This window comes from Antechinus flavipes, chromosome 1 (assembly GCF_016432865.1).
Source record: "Antechinus flavipes isolate AdamAnt ecotype Samford, QLD, Australia chromosome 1, AdamAnt_v2, whole genome shotgun sequence".
Taxonomy (NCBI): domain Eukaryota; kingdom Metazoa; phylum Chordata; class Mammalia; order Dasyuromorphia; family Dasyuridae; genus Antechinus; species Antechinus flavipes.
Window position 1 is genome coordinate 443,390,988 of NC_067398.1, and position 21,826 is coordinate 443,412,813.

A 21,826-nucleotide genomic window follows, 5' to 3' on the forward strand; every position below is an offset into this window, starting at 1 on the left:
GCTTACTGAAGAAAATTCTTCCTTAAAAATAGAATTGTACAAATGGAAAGATTCTATGAGATATCAAGAATCAAACTAAATCAAAAGAATGAAAAAAAATTGAAGAAAATGTAAAATATTGGATTTACATCAAACCCCCTGTGGGGAAATATTACAGGTATTATTAACCCCATTTTGCATTTGAAAAACCTGAAATTAAGTATTCATACCAGATCACACAATCTGTATTTTAGCTTAGAGTAAGCCCAAGTAAGTCTAGTACTCTATTCAAAAAATAGAGATTTTTGCTTGTACACCAAAAGATACTAAAGTAAGTTCTAGTTTGGGAGGATCCTTTACATCTTTCATACTCAAGAAATCTTAGACCCAGGGTGATAATATGATTGACCTGCCTCAAAAGTTTGTACATTACTATACAGTAAGTGACTCAACCGAGAAATTTTCTGTCAAATCTTAAAAGATGTTGAACATCTAGACTTACACAGTTTCTTCCAAAAGAGATTTAATGGGTTATATTACAATTATAGTATGACCACAAGGAATGAGATAGCCCAGATTATTCAAGACACTTTTTGCTAGTGTGAGTAAATACTCATGACTTTCTCTTGCATCCATCTCAGGAATGAAACATAAAGCTTCATTTGTGATGAACAGTAAGGAGATCTAATGGGTCAGACCATGGAGTACATGAAGAAGTTGAATGTATAATAAAGCTGGACAGATTGTAAATGTTTTTAAATGCCAAACAAAGGTCTTTATATTTGATCCTATATTTTGACTCCATAAGAGGAAGCCAATGGAGATGATTGATTAGGAGAGAGCCATGGATAAATGTTTATACAATGCACAAGTTTGTCTTTCCTAAAGGAAAAGTTAAAAGATCTAGAATACATCTTTCCAGATTATCAGGAATAATGAATTCTTCTTAGAAGGAATAGAAGATGTATATATGAAAGAAAGCGTATTTTGGAGGTAATGACAATTGGGGTTTGGCAAGACAAGAATAACAATAAAATAAGAGAGGAAATTGTAAAAGGGTAGAATATATAGCAAAGTTAAACTGGCCAATAACACAGTCAAGATAGTGAAGGGAAAAAAAATTAGGGAAGAAAAGAGATCATACCAGGATATCAAAAAAGGGTAAAAGAATTAGAAGTTATAGGATCATTGATGAAGAGGTTTAAGAAAAATGAACTAGAAGAAAAGGGAAAAGTTAGAAGGTTATGAGCAGACTGAGAAATTTCAGAGTTCTGTATTCATGGAGGTAAGCAATTATGTATGAATGACAATATGACCATTTTACATATGATGGAGATAGCATGAAATTGCAGGTTATAAAGGTTGAGGACATCAGTCCACTGAAAGGTTAGCATTTTGAAGTCTTTTTGTATGATGGCAAGGGGTAGGATTAAGAAGAAAACTGGAAACCACATACTAAATTCCTTCAGAACAGAGAGAAACAGACCTGAAGGTATATAACCATGGACCAGGTCAATGTAGTGAATCTAAAAAAGACATATAGTGATGGCAAAGAAATGGTCTAGAAGTAGCAATGAGGAGCAACAAGTATCGCTACTTCTCCCTCTTGCTGTGAAATCCTGAAATCTTTTAGCCTCATTGATGCAGCATTTCAGAGAATAACTTAGAGAATCACTTATTTATAAAACTAGATGGGACCATAGAAGTCATGTAGTCTCATTATTTTATTATTTTGGCTTCCTGATGCCAGACTTAGCACTTTATTCACTGAGATAACTAGCTCCCCATTACCTATGATATAGCCTTATGTGATTCTATAAGTGAGGGTAAGGATTAGGGAAAAGCAAAGAAAGGAGAGGCTGGCTATTGAAATAGTGAGCTTTGAAGTGCTAAGGAGATATTACCTCAATATCTTTCCCTTTACATCATCACCCCAGACTACATTACAACCAGAGGAAAAAATGCTGCTGTCATTGGCTTGAGAAATACTGAAATGTTTATTTTCATTGATACAATATTTCAGAGATTACCAAATTATTTTCATCTGCAATTCAATATGTTTTGGTATATTTATCAAATAATGCATCATGTCATGTTTCAAGCTTTTAATGTCAAATGTATTTTTTCAGTTCTATGTAAATGCTTTCAAACTATTTTTTGATGCTACAGGTTCATAGCTATAGAATTGAAAGAAAACTTAGAGACTATGGATTCCAACTCATTCAATTTACAGGTGAGAAAACTGAGGCATAGAGAAGCAAAGTGACTTGCTTAGATGACATTCATAGTTTCTTAAAACAGGATTCGAACTCAAATCTTCCTGACTTCAAGTCCAGGGCTCTACCAGGCTACTTTATCACCTAGAATATAATAACAAACAGATGGTCAAATTTAGAATGTGTCTCATTCATCATTGATTTTTAGTGTTGGAATTAAAGGATAGTAAGTGTAATTTCAATAAAAGTAAAAAACAGCTATTTGCACAAAATTTAATCTAATTTGTTTCATGCATGCTGCTTAAATGACTAAGTCTGTCATAGATTTTGTCTTTTGTTTAACCTCTGAAGCTTAAATTAATTTTCCAGAGCTCTTAAGAGGTGGATCTACACCTAAGGTTAATGATATCCTTCTCTCTTTTTCTCTATAATTGTGTTTGCTTCTCAAGAATGTGCATCATTTATTTAATTAACTCCATTTTATACTTGGAACATTGCACAGAAAATCACTGAAGCAGGATAAAATAACACAAGTGGGGCGGGGGAAAGAGGAGAGCAAATATGCAACACATAGCCATCAAACAAGTCAAATCAGCAGCAATTGAAATTTTTTTTTTATTAAAATAAAACTCCTCTAATTTTCATTCTCATTATTTGTCTTTATAAGCACTGTAAAAAAAAGAGAGGGAGTGCGCCTGTTGTACTCTCCCTAGTTCTGACTGTGAAATAGCAAAGTATATAAATTCACTTGGCTGCTTAGAGTGACAACTTGAATTTCCTTAATATATAGTTACTTTCTCTAAAATTAAACAATTAATAACCCAGGAACTATGTGTGTCATAAATTATTCATCCTTACCATACCAATGAACATTAATCAATTATAAGGAGATACAGAAATTAATACCAAGGAAAAGAATCAACCATAGCCTTTTAATATTGAGATGATGCTAACCAAGTCTCTTTAAACAAATGGGATGGGCATAATAGAATCAATATGCACAGCTCTGCTTTCTGTTCAAGTATCAAATAACACAACCCATTTATGAGTATGCATATGCTGTCAACCAGGAACAAGAAATACTCATCACAATTCTGTAGCCTTTGACTAAAAGGGTTTATTAGAGTCCTTCCAAATTATTGTGCCTTATCAAATATTTAATAAAACCTCTCATCATGTTGAAAAGAAATTAAAACAAAATGGGAAGCGTCTATAAAATTCAATTAGCACAAATAATTTTAGACAAATAAATATAAAATCATAAGGATACAAAAGCAAACCATTCATTTGCCACATGGACAGTTAGAGAAGCACCATGGCATTCTAGATAGAAGGTAAGTTCTGGAATCAGAAAGATAATGAGCCCTACCTTTGTCATAATAGGTACATGGATGTGAGTAGGTCATTTAACCATATATCCTTAGAGTACTTTCTGGGCCACTGAAAGTTACATACATTTCACTGGGATAAAAGGGGTGCTGATACAATCAAAGATTCAAACAATAGCAACAACAAAAGTCAGTCCACCATGAATGATCTGCATTGTTAAAGACTTGGAGTCAGCAGTATACTGGATTCAAATGTTCCCAAGGACACAGTGGACTCTGAGTAAATCATCCCCCTTCTTTAAGCCTCAGTTTCCTTATCTGTAAAATGAAAGGGGGACAATAAATTCTTTCCCTATAGTATTAGCATGATCTTCAAAGGAGTTCCCCTTTTGCAACTATCTATGCATAATCACTATTGAAAGTCTGGAAGATAGCCACATTCAACCAAAAACAAAGGAACAAAATAATAAGGGTCTTTAGCTAATAAATAGATATTCAGATGGAAAAACAGAATTTATCTCAGCAGGAAAATTGATACCATTGAATTGTACCATCAATTAAATCTTAGTATTTAGCCTTTATTTAAAATGAAAATTTTCTGTGTAGAAATAAGAAGATCAAAGATAATATTGCACTTCCTTAACCCTCAAAGAGCAAAAATATTTTAGAAAGAGACCGATGGGTATTATTGGCATTCTTCACCAGCTTTCTCCAGTATAACCTAAGTTCATTAAATTAGGGAACAAAAATGTAATGCTTGCTCTGAATCCTCACAAGTACACAAGTTTCAAGGCCTCTTGATATTATCAAATGCCTACAAAGGATTTCCTACCTGATATGAAGGATGCCTAGTTAAACATATCAGTCAAAAGAACCACTACAGTTCCTCCTCAACAAAAGCTTTTGTTAGCGTATGATAGGTAGAGGCCCTGCCTAAACTATAACTTCCAACACTTTGAAAGCCTGATAATGCCAACAGCTCATAGGATTCTAGCCTATATTAATGTAATTTTTAACAATTTCTGTGAGGCAATCAGGCTTAAGTGACTTACCCAGGGTCATCCACTTAGTGTCATGTGTCTGAGACAAGATTTTTATTCAGGTTCTCCTAATTCTACAGCTAGTGTTCTATCCACTGTGTTACCTAGCTGCCCCTTTAATGTGTTTTAACTAAGCTATAACTGAATACAGCAAATCAACAAATATTTATATATACATGTTGAGAATCCAATGGATGAAAGGCACAATGATATGTGTAGTAAAAGATACTGTCAAATATAAGCTATCATTTCATATGAACAAAAGGGATGGATTTATCATATAGCAAGAATGAGGGCAGCCTGTATAACTCCATGAGCTTTCTTGAAATATCAAGAGAAAGTGAGGAAGACTCCTAGCATGTTTAACAGACTCCCTCATGCAATTTATTAATAATAGACAAAAGTCACATAGAATAGCTAAGCACTAATAGATCACAATCTGAATATTTGAAGAGAATATTCACATGGATAAAGTCACTCATTCATATTACTATTTCAGTGTAATACCATAATAAAAAAAATTATAACAGAGGAATCACAGCAAATACACAAAAAAATGGCCTGAGTCAGAAAGCTCTGGGTTCAAGTCCTGCCTGTAATCCATAATAGTTAGATGGCCTGGGAAAGTAAGCTAACTTCTCAGGACTCTAAGCAGGTTTTTTAAACCCTAAACTACAAGAGAAAGTGCTGACTTGAATTAGCAAAGGAATGTCCTTCCTGGAAGTTCCCTACACCAATGAAATCATAAATTCATTCCCTATCTCTATCCAATAATTTTTTTTAATAATTTAAAATTGGTGAAGTGAGCTTATAAATAAAGACAATAGTTAACATTAATAGCTCAGTTCTTCTAGATTCACTGGGTCTTTTCTGGAAAATCTGCCACATTTCCAACTTGGAATAGTATTTGTTTCTCTTATAGGGGTTCCAGGGAGTGATTGCATAAATAACAACTCACATCTCTGTAGTGTTTAAAGACTCCCTGCTTATCTGTGAAAACTGTATCTTCACCCAGATCTTTACTAATGCTAAAGGGCATAACACACTGGTAACTTCTACTTTGTTTCTTTCCAATACACTATGATGTGCAAAAGTTTGCTAAATAATATAACTTTATTCTCTTGCCTTATATTTGGTATTTCCTTGAAACATATTTTCTTGAAACATTTGATTTATAACTTATTACAATGAAGGGAGTATTTTGGCTTATCTCACTAAAAATTCATGGCAAAAGTTGTTTGTATTTTTTGACATAATGTGGAAAGTAGCCCGTGCAACTTGCAAAAAGTCTGCCTAGGTCTCAACCACTAGATGCCACTGATGTGCCTGGAGGTCTAACAAGTGAATTCTACACAACTACAAAGCTCACAACTTGGAAAATAAAATGCTGTTACTATGGTGACCAGCTGAGATTATGGATAATGAGACTACCATGTTTTCTACTCTCTGAGGAGCTATTGTTCTCCCCATATTGCTCTATGCTGAACATTACTGACCTTCAAAATGTATCAAAATCATTGCTACTTTTCTTTTCTAAAATAGAGAATATTTCATTCAGTCTTTCTTTTTTTGAGCGATAGTGGACATGGCAGTTGTTCCCACAAAAACAATTGGAAGTGAGTCATTGTTGATTTATTTTTCTCACTTAGGCACAGAACAGTCATCTAAGGTCTTAATAGAACAGCATATCATAATTTCTACAGTTTTACATGTTACCACATTTTCTTCAAATGACCCAGGCATAATTAAAGGGGAATTGAAGAAACTGCCCCAACTTAGATTGTCACTGTTATAATAGAATTAACTTTCCAGCTGAGAACAATTATAGAACTGAATATATTGAATGTCAGGTCAACACAGGTAAAGGAAATTTCCAATCAGATTAGAGAGGATCTGGAATGTGTAATGTTCCTTTCTCTAAAAAAAAAAAAAAAAATCCATTAATAAACTCATTATACAGTAGAATGTATGTTCCTTGAGAGCAGAGATTTTTTTTGCATGCCAAGCATATAGAACCCCTTACTATGTAAGAATTTAATAAATGCTTATTGATTAATTGATAGACACAGTGATTACATAAAGTATATTTTGATGATAACCCAAAAAAAAAAAAAAAGAAAAACCTGTGGTGAGCTTTTTCTTCTCAAAACACAGCCAGGTGATAAAAGCTCAGATCTTTTATTATCTCCAATATAGCCCGGTTAGCTTAGAGGCCTATCTCTCTGCTTGGTTCCAAGAGCTCTCTCCGAATGTCGCCAAATCCAAAGGTTTTGTCCTTCAGCCTCTGCCTCTGCTTTCTTCAGCCTCCAGCCAGCTCCACTCTTCATGTCATTCCGGTGAAATCTCGACTTGTAGCTTCTTCACTCTGAAGAACTTCTTTGACTGGCCCATTGAAGCTCTATTTATGCTCCTTCAAGAGAGGGATTGTGGGTTTTCTCCCATAGTGCTCTCTGGCCCAAAGAGCTTCAAGGGAGGTGTGAACTCATTGAACTCCAATGAGTAAAGATGTGAATACAAGCCTTGTATTAATTAGTTCTACTTAGTACCTTGTTTCAGGTTCTGCCCAAAACATCTTCTTGTAAGATTAGATCAACTCTAATTAGTTAGCAGTTAGTAAGGATTCCAACATCTCCCCCTTTCTTTTGTTAGATGAAAACACCAAAGGAAATAGGAAATCTAATCAGATTAGTGGGTTTCTGAAAGGGTACACATAAATCCATCAATATGATATACATGGTATACATAAATCCATCAATATGATATACATGGTATACATAAATCCATCAATATGGGAGGCATTATACATAATTTACATAAGCACATAGCAATATAACACAGGCTAGTAGTAATGTAACAACATGAATCAACTTGAAGATTTACACATGTCCATAAGTCCTAGAAATAGTCCATAAGGAATCCATTGTCCATTAGTTCATGTGCCAGGAATCCAATAGTTCCTATAAGCCCTGAAGTACTGCAAAAGTCTCATCAACAATTTTTCATCTTAAGGAATCCAATGATTCTCGCTGGTTTTTCAAGAACTAAAACAGTTTCATCTTGTGTTAGGAAATCCAATGATTCCTGAAGATTTTAAAAGTCTTTTTAACAGTCTCCTTGTCAGCTATGCTCTTTCAATGGTGAGCACAATCAGCAACAGCACCACCCGATATTTCTTGGGTCTTCTCCTTTGTTTCAAGGGTCTGCTCCATCTCTCTGCGATGGACAAGGCAAATGCGGCTAGTAGGCACCCATCTGATTCCTTCTCCACATGTAGAGATGCAAGCAAATCCTCTTCCCCAAGCAGTTAGCCTATCTGGTCCTTTCCATTCACCACTTTCTGGGTCTCTTCACATCACCTGGTGATTATCTAAAGATAGTGGAGCTGCTTGCACTGGACACTGCTCTTCTGGTGGGTTATAAAACCTGTCTGCTGGAGCCAGTGCATCTTTATCAAAGATTAAAAAATTAATGATATAGAGAACTAAATTTAGAAGTTCTCTAGGGTTACCTGTGGCTCCCCCTTTCTTTTGTTTTTGGAGGAGTGTCTTAATGTCCCTGTTTCTTCTTTCTACTATTGCTTGACCTTGAAGATTAAAGGGTATGCCAGTAGTGTGTAAAATATTATACTGTGCACAAAAGTGTTCAAAATGTTTGGAGGTATATGCCGGTCCATTATCTGTTTTTATTTCTTGTGGCACACCCATAATTGCGAATGCTTGAATGAGGAATTCAGTGACCACTCGGGCTGTCTCTTTTGCTGCTGGTATGGCAAAAGTGAATCCTGAAAAGGTTTCTACCACAACGTGGATAAAAGACAGACGACCAAAAGATTTATAATGGGTCACATCCATTTGCCAGATTTCATTGGGTCTCAAACCACGAGGGTGCTTCCCTGGAGGCAGTGTAGGAGCGTGGAAGGGAAGGCAAGCTGTACAGCTTTTCACTATGCTCCTAGCTTCTTCTTTTGTAATCCCAAACTGTAAACGCAAAGCTCGAGCAGCCTGATGGTATTTAGAATGGGATTCCTGGGCCTCCTGAAATAAAGGCGTACTGGCCAACATAGTTAAAAGGCTATCTGCCTTTGAATTTCCATCAAAAATAGGACCTGGGAGTCCACTATGTGAGTGGACATGCAGGATATAAATCTTTCCTGGATGCTTTCTCACTTGCTCTTGAAGTTCCTTAAAGAGCTGATATATATTAGAAGCTGCAAATTTTATTTGGGCTATGGCAATTCTTTGTACCACACCTACTGAATAGGCTGAATCAGATATTATATTTATGTTGCATGGGTAATAAGTGAGAGCTAGCATGATCGCATATAATTCGTTCTGCTGAGTGGACTGAAAAGGAGTTCTGACTACTCTTTTTACAGTTAAATCATGAGAGTATACAACACAAATATTTTGTTTGGCTGCATCTGTAAAAATAGTTGGTCCTTCAAGAGGAACCTTAGAAACCTTCTCCTCAAAAATCCATTGCCAATTATGCAGTAGTCTGGTTATCTTTAATGGAGATCCATGTGCAAAATTTGGAGCCATGGCCAATAAAATCTGCCACTCTGGGATGGTTTCACAGCATACATTAATTTGTGCATTTGTATAAAAGGTGTATATCTTGTCAGGTCTTGTCCCAGATAATTGTACTGCTTGCTTAATGGCCTTTAATAGAATCCTAGCCACAAGCACTGGGTAAGGCGTAAGGCTTTGTTCTGGTTGTGCTGGGAGGTTCACCCACTCTATCACACTGTCTCCTTGATGAAGGACTGCTGTGGGTGCTTCTTTCGTAGCAAAAACTGATATTTCCAAGGGTTTTTGAGTGACTCTTTCAACTACATTGGATAAAGCCAGTTCAACTTCTCTCAAGGCCTCTTGAGCTTCTTTTGTAAGCCGGCGTGGTAAATTTAAAGCAGTGTCTCCCCTTAAAATGTCATATAGGGGTTGCAATTGATTGGTAGTTAAACCTAATACTGGACGCATCCATTGGATATCTCCTATTAATTTTTGGAAATCATTTAAGGTGTTCAACCTCTCTGTTCTTAAAGACAGTTTTTGTAGTGTAAGTGCCTTAGGATATATTTCATATCCTAAATATTGAAAAGGAGCATGCCTTTGAATTTTTTCTGTAGTGATATGAAGCTTGTAGTATCTTAGTGTTTCTATGGTTTTTTGTAGACATGCTTCTAGCATTTGTTCCTCAAGTGCACATCCCAATATATCATCCATATAATGTAATAGCATAACTTTTGGAAATGCTTTTCTTATTGGAGCAAGAGCAGCAGCAACATACATTTGACACATAGTGGGGCTGTTCTTCATTCCCTGTGGCAAAACTGTTTATTCATATCTTTTATACAGCTCAGCTAAGTTAACTCTGGGCACTGAAAAGGCAAATCTCTTCATATCCTCCTTATCCAGAGGAATGGAATAGAAACAATCCTTGATGTCTATAACCCAAAGAGACCATTCTCTAGGAAGCTGAGTAGGAGATGGAAGTCCAGGCTGAAGAGTTCCCATAGTTTCCATCTGTTTGTTCACTTTTCTTAAATCAGTGAGCATCCTCCATTTTCCCGATTTCTTTTTTACAACGAACACTGGGGAATTCCAAGGACTTAGAGAAGGTTGTAAATGCCCTTGTTCAAGCTGCTCCTGTACTATATCTAATAAGGCCTGAATTTTATCGCTACTTAAGGGCCACTGTTCTATCCACACTGGTGTATCAGTTTTCCATTGGATAGGAACAGGTGAAAGTGTTGGCAGGCCTTCAACAGCAGCCCTGCTTAAAAAACCGAAGTACTCATTTTTAACCCCAATTGTTGTAAAACGTCTCTTCCCCACAGATTGATGGGGAGTTTTTCAACTATAAAAGGAGTAAAAACTCCTGTTTTGCCTTCAAAAGTCCATCTCATAGGGGCAGCACTAACTTCAGCTGCTATTGATCCTCCTATACCAGACATATAGGTGTCTGCCTTAATCTTTGGCCAGTGACTGGGCCAGCTGGCACCTCTAATTACAGTACGATCTGCACCTGTGTCTACCAATCCTTTTAGTGGTATTCCATTCACATAAATAGTGAGCATAGGTCGGTCATCTGTCACAGCTGCAGTCTAAAATATTTCTGGATTTTGTGGTCTGGAGTCAGAACCTGGGTGACTATCACCAGGCTGCTTATTAGGATTCTGTATGAGTAAACCTGATGCTACTACGTCTCCTGGGTGATAAGTCACACATTGTCTACCTGTATTAGTGACTGGGATATTATCTACACATTCCCCAGTTTCCCATTAGATCAACTCTAATTAGTTAGCAGTTAGTAAGGATTCCAACAAAAACCCACAGGAACCTAAAAAAAAATTTTTTTTAAGAAAACATCTCAGATTTTCATAAATAAAAGTAAGAGTTATACTAAGAAAATATTATACAATATAAGAATATTTTAATGTAAATTCAATATTTGTTTATTGAAAAGAAGTTATGAAGCCCTCAACTAAATGAAGTTAGTAAAATTAGGGACAAAAGTTACATACCCTGAAAAAATTTACTTTGTAGGCATTGTAGCAATTAGGTGCTGCAATGGATAGAAAGCTGGGCCTAGAGTCAGGAACTCATCTTCTGAGTTCTGATCTGGCCTCAGATTCTTACTAGCTTTGTGACCCTGGACAAGTCATTTAACCTTGATTGCCTCAGTTTCCCTGAGCTAGAGAAGGAAATGACAAACCACTCCATTATCTTTGCTAAGAAAACCTCAAATGGGGTCAGAGCCAGGCACAAATGAAAAATGACTAACTAACAAAAGTAAACAAAAGGTAGTGGGAGGGAATAAGCATTTTTATTTATCTATTGTGTGCCAGACACTGTGCTAAGGCTTTTTAATTTTGTTTTTCTTTTTTACATCAACCTTGTGAGGTAAGTAGTATTACTACAAAAAAAGGAAGCAAATAGAAGCTAAAGAGTTTGCCCAAGATCACACAGTTAGAAAGTGTATGAGCTTAGATTTGAACTCAAGTCCTTCTGACTTTAGGCCCAACCCTCCAAGCACTATACCATTTAAATGGGGGAGGGGAAATACCCTAACATTTTAGTACATATTAAATAATAATTATGTTAGACCATATCACATAGAATTCCAAAGAAAGAATTAATGCAAGATTGGATAAACCTAAGGGAATAAATATTAATTAATAAATCAGAAATTCAAGGAGAGAATTCATGACTAGATTTTTTGTGTCAGAAGACTCTACATTATAAGCAGATTTAAGAAAAGAGTTATAAACATGTCAGTTTCCATAACACATGAATGACAAGTAATCACTCTCTTGAAAAACTCCACCCAGTCATCTCATTTAAAAAAAAAATACCCAAGTCTGGAATAACTTAAAATGAATATGAAATACAATATCCTTTGGCCTAGTCTCTAGGTTGTTTTAATGATTCATAGAATTTTTTTGGTTTGGCTTATGTTTCCTGAGCAACAGTTGACTCTAAGAAGTAAATAGAAAGCCTGGGTCTAACAATCAATATCTGGAAATCAAAGCTTAAAACATGGTATGGGACAGTCTTAGAACTTTAACAAGTTATCTGAGTCATAGATATTCCAATATACAAGCAATTTTGGAAGAATGAATTTGTGGCCATCTATTCCCTGATGCAACATTCATGAAAATTAAATAGAGAAGTTCAAGGGACTTCAAAACAATGACATATACTCCACAAAGTGTTTTGCTCCCAGAATACTAAAAATTGTGTGGTTCACCAGTAGATTGCTTAAACTGTCACTATTTCCATCTCTGGGTTTACAACTGCTACTTAGGAGGTCATTCACAATGACCATAATCGATCCTCTGATGTTTCTTTGCATGAAATATAAACTGATTCTGATTATTATAAAGCAATATGAAACATAGAATCAAGAAAAGATTGCTGGAAGTTTTATTTGCCATCCCACTACTTCCAGGCAGAAATCTAGCTACAGTATCATCAGTTACATTAGTTTACTAAGGAATTGTCCTGTTACCATGGAAAATTCCCCCTGAAAATTAAGATTTATGTGATAAGCAATTCTCTTTTTATTAATGATGATCATCCTTGGCCAAATGATAAATTATCTGAATCTTGCTACACTAGAGAACACATCTCCCCCCATATATACATTTTTCCCCCTTTGTGATCAAAAAGTATAATGTGGGCTACACAAACATGAAGGACAAAAGGGAAGGTACACAGAAAAATCATTATGAGCAGTGTCTCTATTTAAACTTTTGGAAGAACCTTTTAGCATTTGAGCATTACATTTAGATTCTTTACTCTGCCATCATTCCCATCCATAAAAGTTAACTTCATAAAGCTGTTACCAGTGATATATCCCACAATGAAAAAAAGAATCAACAATATTGGTATGATTCTTCATCAATGAACATTTTACTCTATCTACTTTGAGTATTTGATATGTTATTTGCAAAAAGGATATAAATCAAATTATTATTTAATATTATAGGACATCATATGAATAAAAGCATATTTCTGACTTTAAAATATTATTTTTAATTTTATATAAACATGATTTTAAATTAATGCTGACATCTTATGAAACTCTCTGAACTTGGACTCACCAAAATGGAGAAACAATCTTTCTCACAATTCTCCAGTATGTGGTAAAATATGCTTTTCATTTCTACATAGATATAACATCAACTCTATAACATCTGTGCTATTTAAGACTATCTGTGGATTCAGTTTTATGCATATCAGTATCAGCCAAACAGTGTTGTCCTATCATTAACCCTTTTTCTTTCTATGCAGTAAGATGTTTAAGACATGGTGAATAGGAGTCAGTCAGATCCACATTGTTTTGAACCTAACCCAAAAATATATCCCCGATATTTATTATGATAAAATTTTGTTGAGCCCAGAATTCATGCCCAGTGCATATTTGAAGCTGCAGATATAAAATATGACTATAAAGTCATTTCATATAAATTTATTTGCAATTTTTATTAAAGCTATCAATAGCTCTGTTTGGGGCGGTGGCGGGGTAGTAGAGGGGGAAGTCAGGGTATATATAGTGACTTCACTTAGAGCCACAGCATAGAATATTGCAACTGCGAATTTTAGAGTTCATTTTACAGATAAGAAAATTGAGGACTTGAAAGGTTAAATGAATTATTAAAACTCATACAGCTAGTTAATGTGGCTAGAATTCAGATTTCCTGGTTTCCCTGACCAGTGTTATTTTCATTACACCACATCAGACAACAAAATGCCTATTTTTTTTATGAAGAGTTATGAGAGTTTTTGTTTTTGAGGGAAATTTTCATGTTTTTGCTACAGGGAGAAGCCTACATACTCTTAGCTGAGTGATCTGAAAAACAGAAAATGTGATGGGCACTTAGAATGACATCCATGTAGAATGTGAAATTACTAATTTCATGAACTAAGGAAAAATTTTCTTAGAGTTAAATATTTCTGGGAACCTGCCTTCAAGGCTAGCTTAGAGAAAGTGTCCAACTAACTTCTTGAAAATGTAAATGAGGAAATTCAAAACTGATTAAATCTACTATTGGGTATTAGCATTCCAGGAGAATTAATATTTATATGTTGTTTGTTTTAGAAGATCTTGCACTACTGAATCCATTTGAAGTGGCTAAATTACATTTACTAATAGTGGCAACCAATCTTTCCAATTATTGTAACACAAGGCCGTTTTTTCTAAATGTGCAGATTTCTTTGGCACAAGTAGTCATAATTAGAGGCAATATTCTCTTGAAGTCATTCACTTTAACCAAGATCAGAAGAATTGTAGTCTTCAGAATTTTCTACATCTTTATTTGCACATAGTGTTCATGCTGCTCTGAATGTTTCTCCTCTTTAGAACATTTCATTATGAGGATATCATTGTAAGTAATTTGTGTAACTTCCTTGATTCAGATTCCAAAGTAGATTTTTCTTTCAAAAAAAAAAAAATTGACAAAACATTTCCATGTATTTTGCAGATAAAAAAGCAACAACTTATAAAATGCTATATAATGGGAATTGGATTTCAAATAATGATTCTGTTCTCCATTTCTACATTTATTCACCCACAAGAATCATTTATATTTAATAAGAATTCTAAAGCAATGCATGTATGGTAGAATGCAAGTGCTGTAATTAAATATTCTTTCAAAAACGTGGTAAATCCATGGATACTTAAGGATAAAAATGTTAAATTTAAAACCTTTATCCAATTGCAATAAAATATAGCTATCTCTATTACAAAACAACATTTACACTCTGACCAAATCATAAAACAGAAATAGTCGACTTTAATTTTCATTTTTAGATGAACTATTCCAAGCCAAATTTTTACTGTTTTGAATCTGCTGCTCAGAATTTTTTTTTAAAGAATTCTATATAATTATAAGATGAAGATTTGCCAACCACTTACATCCATCAAATGATATTGAAGTAACCCACAAAACAAAGGTTTTGCTTTTTAGATATTATTGAAATGACAGGTTTTTTAAATCAAGAAAAATTTTATATATGAAAATTATTTATATTGTTATTCCTACAAGGATATGCATATCCTTAGTTCCACTCATATGACCATTACCCTTCTTTCCCTGCTTTCAGACTTTCCTGATTTATTTACATAACAGCTAAAATAATCTAAGGTAAAATTTTGATTATGTCACTCCTATGCTCAAAAACTTTTGCCTCTCTTTTTCCCTAGGATGAAATGGAATACAACTCATTCAGCCTGGCATTTAAAAACCTCTACAAATTGGCTGTCATTTGCTTTTCCAGTCTAAATTCATATTATTTTACTATATCTTATTTACTTTCCAATCAAATTAGTATACTAGCTTTGTATGAGATTAAAATCTATCTCCCATCTTCATTTTTTTTCAAAGGGTGTAAATCATGCTTTTAATACAAATTTTCCTCAGAATACTTCAGAATTATCTTCCTTTAAAATTCAATTCAAGTATCATTTCCTACATGCATTCTTTGCTAATCTCTCCAAGTTATAAACTTTTTCTTCTCCTTAATCTTGTATTTACTTATTTGTATACACACAATATTCCTCCACTAGAATTTAAGATAAGGAGCTATTCTATTTTGCCTTTTTCCAGCCTTTCCCATAAGTAGATATTTAACAAATGGTAACTGAATTAAATCATGATTTTTACTTAAAATCATGTTACCTATTAAACAACGTAACACAGAGGACAGTGACATGTAATGCAAAAAGGAATAAAACTAGCAATCAAGAAAATCTGGATCCTAGTCTTGCCTTGCACTTATATGTATAAACTTGTACTAGGTATGGGGGATACAAAATCTAAAAGAAAAGAAACCACTCTCAGAGAGTTTTCTATTAGAGAAATACTGGTGTACAGATAAGTAAATATAAGAAAATTTGAAGAGGGAGAGAATGATTGGCAACATCAAATTTGAAGATATCCTACAGTACGATTTGACTAAATTGCTATGTCCTTCCCAAAATTTATCATCCCAGTTATAAAGAAGAAGAAAAGGATTCTCTAAAGTTATGACTTGCCCAATTTGGAATGAGATTTGATTTAAACTAAGTTGTTCTGATGCTGTCTACATTCTTTCCACTATACCATAATCTCTCAATTCAGAGAGTCTAACAAAGTAAATGCCAGCAGGATCTTATTCCTTATTCTAACTTTAAGATGTGTGACCATAAAGATGTGGTCTACTAAATAAAATATTCCTTTAACAGAACCAAACATAACTGTCTTCATGTCAAAAAGGTATTAGAATAGGAAATGGTCAAATTTTGTAACTCTAGTGAGGAAAAGATAATAGGTAGAAATAAAGATTTGGGAGTCATCTGAATAAAGGTAAATTATTAAAGGAATAAATAAGATTATGTATGAAAAAACTGTGGAGAGAAAAGAAAACTGATAACTAGGCCTTAAAAAACATCAATATAAAGATGCTGGAAGGAAAAATACCACCAAAAAAATTTATTTCATTAATAATTCTTTTGGGGAAAGAGCTTAAAGTCTAAAGCCTCTGAGGAGTAGTTCACAGAACTCATTTTGTACTGTTCCTTCTTGCCACTCTAAGGTACAAATGCCCAGCATACACAGTAGCATTTCCTGCTGAATCATGCTGTCTCTCTTTACTTCCATGTTTAAAGATAGATGTTTCTGCCTTAAATTGGCCTTTAAAGCTTCTGCATGTGATGATTTAATGGGTTGTTCAATAAGTAGCACTTTATTTAGAAAATGGAAAAGTACTTTTCTATCTTGTCATTTGAAAAATCAGACCAAACAGTATGAGCAAATTTGAAAAGTATTTGTAAATGAAAATGAACATTCAACATTTTAAATATTTAAACTTCTCCTACATACATAGTGATTACCAGGCAAAAGCTCTGTTTTAGCACATAAACATTGATGATTGCAAGAACATGGTCATGAAATGTGACAATCACATTCTACTGTATAGTATCGGAATGCCTCAATTTGAAAATATATGTAAAAATCATTAATTGATTAAGTAGACAATTAATATTATCCTAAATAAAAGGAAATTCTTATAAAATGCAGAGCATTTATGGAATTTAAATTTTAATGGCTATTTTAAAATCTTAACTTATAAATAAATGTAGCCAGATTCCAAAATGGTAAATCCTATCAATTGGTTAGCCAATTAGCTAATAGCATTATTGGTACTGATCAGTCAATCAATAAATATTTATTAAATATTTGCTATATGTTGAGTGATGGCCTAAGCACTAGACATACAAAGAAAAAGCAAAAAACAATCCCTTCCCCCATTAAAATATAAGTATCTTGCCTTTCTTTTACTCTGTATGTATCTCTGCATGTTGTTGCCTCCATTAAAATGTAAGATTCTCTCATTCTAATTGAGATAATTATGCATATATTTACATACACTATGTCTGTAGATAAATACACATGAATGAATGAAAGGAAACCTTTTAGGGAAAGGCATTAGCAGCTGAGGGACCAGGAAATACTATCCTATAGAAGATGAGCCAGTTCATTAAAACTTCCAGGAATTCTCTGAGATGAATGTGAGAAGGCAGAACATTTCAGGCATGTGAAACAGCAAATACAAAGACACAATGAAGACTCATAAAATATTATGTGTGACAAATGGAAAATAGGACAGTATGACTACAATTTACAGATTATGGAAAGAAGATTTAAAAGAGAGGAAAACAAGATATTGTGAAGAGATTTCAGTGCTTAACAGAAAACTATATATTTGATCCTAGAAGTGATGGGAAAACACTGAAGATTATTGAGGAGGAAGTGGTCATATACATGGTCAGACCTATTCTTTAGAGAAATCATTTTGGAGGCAATGTGGAGGATAGAGTAGAAATGCAACTGGAAGGTTATTGCAGTAGTCTGGATAAGAGTTGATGGTTGGTCAAACATAGTAACTTTGTAAGTGGAAAAAGAATAACATGTAAGAGATGTTGTGGAGGTAAAAGTCACAAAATTTAGCAACTTAATGGATATAAGAGCTAAATCCAATAATACAGTAAGACTTCCATTAAATATCTACTTATGTACCAGGTTGGGAATATATAATTAAAAAGAAAGACAGCCCCTGTTTTCCAGTAGCTTACAGTCTAATGGGGGATATATAACACACAAAAAGAGGCAGGAAAGCAGGAGGAAAGAGAGAGGACACAATGTGTACATAGTTCCATAGAGTTGAAATCATGAAAGCAAGCAGAATAGCAGATATATTGGGGTGGGAGTTAAGATTCCAATTCCTTTTTTTTTTCTGGGGAAGATAATCATTTATTAACAATGATGTGTATAACTTTTTTTTTTTTACTTTTTTCATAGTATTTTATTTTTCTTTTCTTTTCTTTTTTTTAATAATTATAACTTTTTATTGACAGATTCCATGCCTGGGAAATTTTTTACAATATTATCCCTTGCACTCACTTCTGTTCCAACTTTTCCCCTCCCTCCCTCCACTCTCTCTCCCATATGGCAAGCAGTCCTATACATGTTAAATATGTCACAGTATATCTTAGATACAATATATGTGTGCAGAACCGAACAGTTCTCTTGTTGCACAGGAAAAATTGGATTCAGAAGGTAAAAATAACCCGAGAAGAAAAACCAAAATGCAAACAATTTACATTCATTTCCCAGTGTTCTTTCTTTGGGTGTTGCTGCTTCTGTCCATTGTTGATCAATTGAAACTGAGTTAGATCTTCTCTTTGTCAAAGAAATCCACTTCCATCAGAATACATTCTCATATAGTATCGTTGTTGAAGTATATAATGATCATTTCACTTAGCATCAGTTCATGTAAGTCTCTCCAAGCCTCTCTGTAAGAATCCAATTTCTTCTTAAAAAGAGAAGAACAAATAGAAGAAATTGGGAGGAGTTTGGTACTGCACACTCTAAGCAGAGGGGAGAGGAGGCTGGGGGAGGTGTTATCAAATAGGGTTTGAGTTAACAGCATGATGATGAGGTAAGGAGTGATGAACTTAGATGGGAGGGGCTTCTTATGCTTTGGAGTTGAAAGTAGGCAAAGTAACAGGATAGCTAGGTCATACAGTGGAGAGAGTGGTAAGCCAAGAGTCAGGAAGACTCATCTTCTGGCCTCAGACACTTAATAGTTTGTGAGACTGGGCAAGTCTATTTCCTGTTTCTTCATCTGTAATATGAGCTAGAGAAGGAAATAGCAAACCACTCTAGTATCTTAGTCAATGAAATCCCAAATAGGATCACAAAGAATCAGACATGACTGAAAATAACTGAATATCACCAACAGAGTAGCAGATGCAAAGTGGAATATATATATATGTGTATGCTATATATATATATATATATAATATATATATATATATATATATATATATATATGCTATAAATGGAGGTCATATGGGCTAAATAAGATTGAGAAGCCCAGGAATGACACTAAAGTTATAAACCTGTCACTGGTAGAATAATGGGGCCCTTAACATAAAAATGGAAGTTTGGAAGAGTAGTGGGGTTTGGGAAGAAAAGATGAGCTATATTTTTGGATATATTGAAGTGCCTATTAGGATAACTAGTTTGAAATGTCCAATTGTAGTCAAAACTGTATGGGAGCTCAAGTGAGAAACTACAGCTGTATAAATAAAATCTGGAAATTATCAGCATAGACATGAGAGTTGAACTCATGATGTATGTGAGATGAGAAGGAATAGCAAAATGGAAACTTTTCAGAAAAGGTCTCTTTTTTTCAGGAGGTTAAAACCTCAACTGAGAAAATAGGAACAGAGTATCATGGAAGACTTAAGGAGGAAAAGGTATTTTGGAAAAGCTTACATGTTCAGAGAAACAGAGAATCAATTAGGGAAGAGCAAACAGATTTGCCTTGCCACAATGAGGATCCTGGTGAAAATAGATAACATAAATTTGTAATGGTCTCAATCAGCAGAGTTTTATGATTTTCTCCAGTTCCATTCAGCATCCTGTGAAATGGAGCAAAGGAAGTAGATGTTGGAAGTGATCAAGGGTTAGATTTTAGTTTTGAGAACAAAGAAAGCTAATGTGTGTTACATCAAAACACACAATCTGTGTGATACAACAAAAAGGCATATAGTTCATTGTTCAAAGATATTTGTATTAAATTATACCAGTTCAACAAATAAATAAATAAATAAAAGGTATACATATATAACATGGCTGGAATGGTCAGTTCTTAAAGAATGCATAATTATTTCCTGTCTGGTTCCCCTTCAAACAAGTACATGGAAATAGGTGGTAGCTTAATGGGGGTTAGGGATGAAAAATGAAAAGCCTTCTAATTGGCTATTATTAACATTATATTATGAAAAGTCTTCTTATTGACTCTAAAGCCAAAATAATAGATTATTCTGGGGTTGATGAGCCAGAACTCAGTATGCATGAAAAAGTATGTAATCTACTCATTTCTCTCTATTTTTCATTCTGGCTGCAAGGAAGCAGGACTACTTTAAGTTGCCTTTCCTGAAAAAGATCGAATGAGAGCTGCTCTATCTCCAACTCAGACCAAAAAAAAACAAAAAAACAAAAACTGTGAATATATTGCCACCTTTCTCTCTTTGATGGGTGCTACCTTGATTTGATGATTCAATTGGGCCTCTAGGCAGTAACTTTGTATCACAATATCTAAAGAGGTTAAAAGGCAACAGTTGGTATTTCCCCTTCCTCTGGCCCTAAGCAAATGGGAGAAAGAAAATAGCAACAGCAAAGGGCTCAGTATAATAGAACTATGTGCAAGGGAATAATGTGAACCTGATTTGGCAATGATGTTTTGTATCAACCATTCTTGCTAAACCAGTTTAGTAATTCCTTTCTTAAAAATTAATTGGAGGAGCAGTTAGATGGCACAGTAGATAGAGCACCATTCCTAAAGGCAGAAATTCTTGACTTCAAATCTGGCCTCAGATACTTAAGAGCTGTTTGGTCCTAGGTAAGTCACTTAACTTCAATTGCCTCACCCAAAAAAAAAAAAAGGTGATTAATCAACTGGTTAATTGTTGCTGCTATATACGAATCAGGACACATAGACACATAGATACACTACATCACTGCATGAGTAGAGCCTCAGGACTTTTAAGTCCTTCAGTTACCCTTAGACCTGAAAGATACTGTAAGTAGCCATTGGATTAAACAAGGCATGATTGTCCACAGGAAAAAAAAGAGAGAGAGAGAAATAAGACTTTTGACAACATTGTTGATATATGTAATGCAAGAAAAAAATCACATTTCATTAGTAAATTCTTTCTTAAAAGCTAAAGAAGTCAACTAATTGATTGTTGCTAGGCAGCACATGAGTGGTAATTCAGAAGTTTCAGTTTTGCAGTTGTCCTTAGAACTCTAAGAGAATAGGAGTAGCAAGTATCATTTGGGAACCTCAAAAAAATGGGGAAATGCACAATCTGAGGGAGTAGCTCCAAAGCTGGTGCTATATTTAATGCACTTTATTCTCAAAATCCTTATTTCATTTTTCTGACACATAGGCACCTAATAAAAGCATGCTGAATCTACTTATAAACATCATAGACTCTCAAAATTCGGTGGGTCAGAAATATTATTAATTCTTTCCATGCACAAAAATAATCTTATACATGAGCCTGGACAATAACTACTCCTTGGTCCTAAATCACCAATACAACTTTTTTTTCACACAAATATGGAAACAATTAACATATAAATTTAGTAAATATATATATATATATATATACACATATATATATACACACATATACATACATA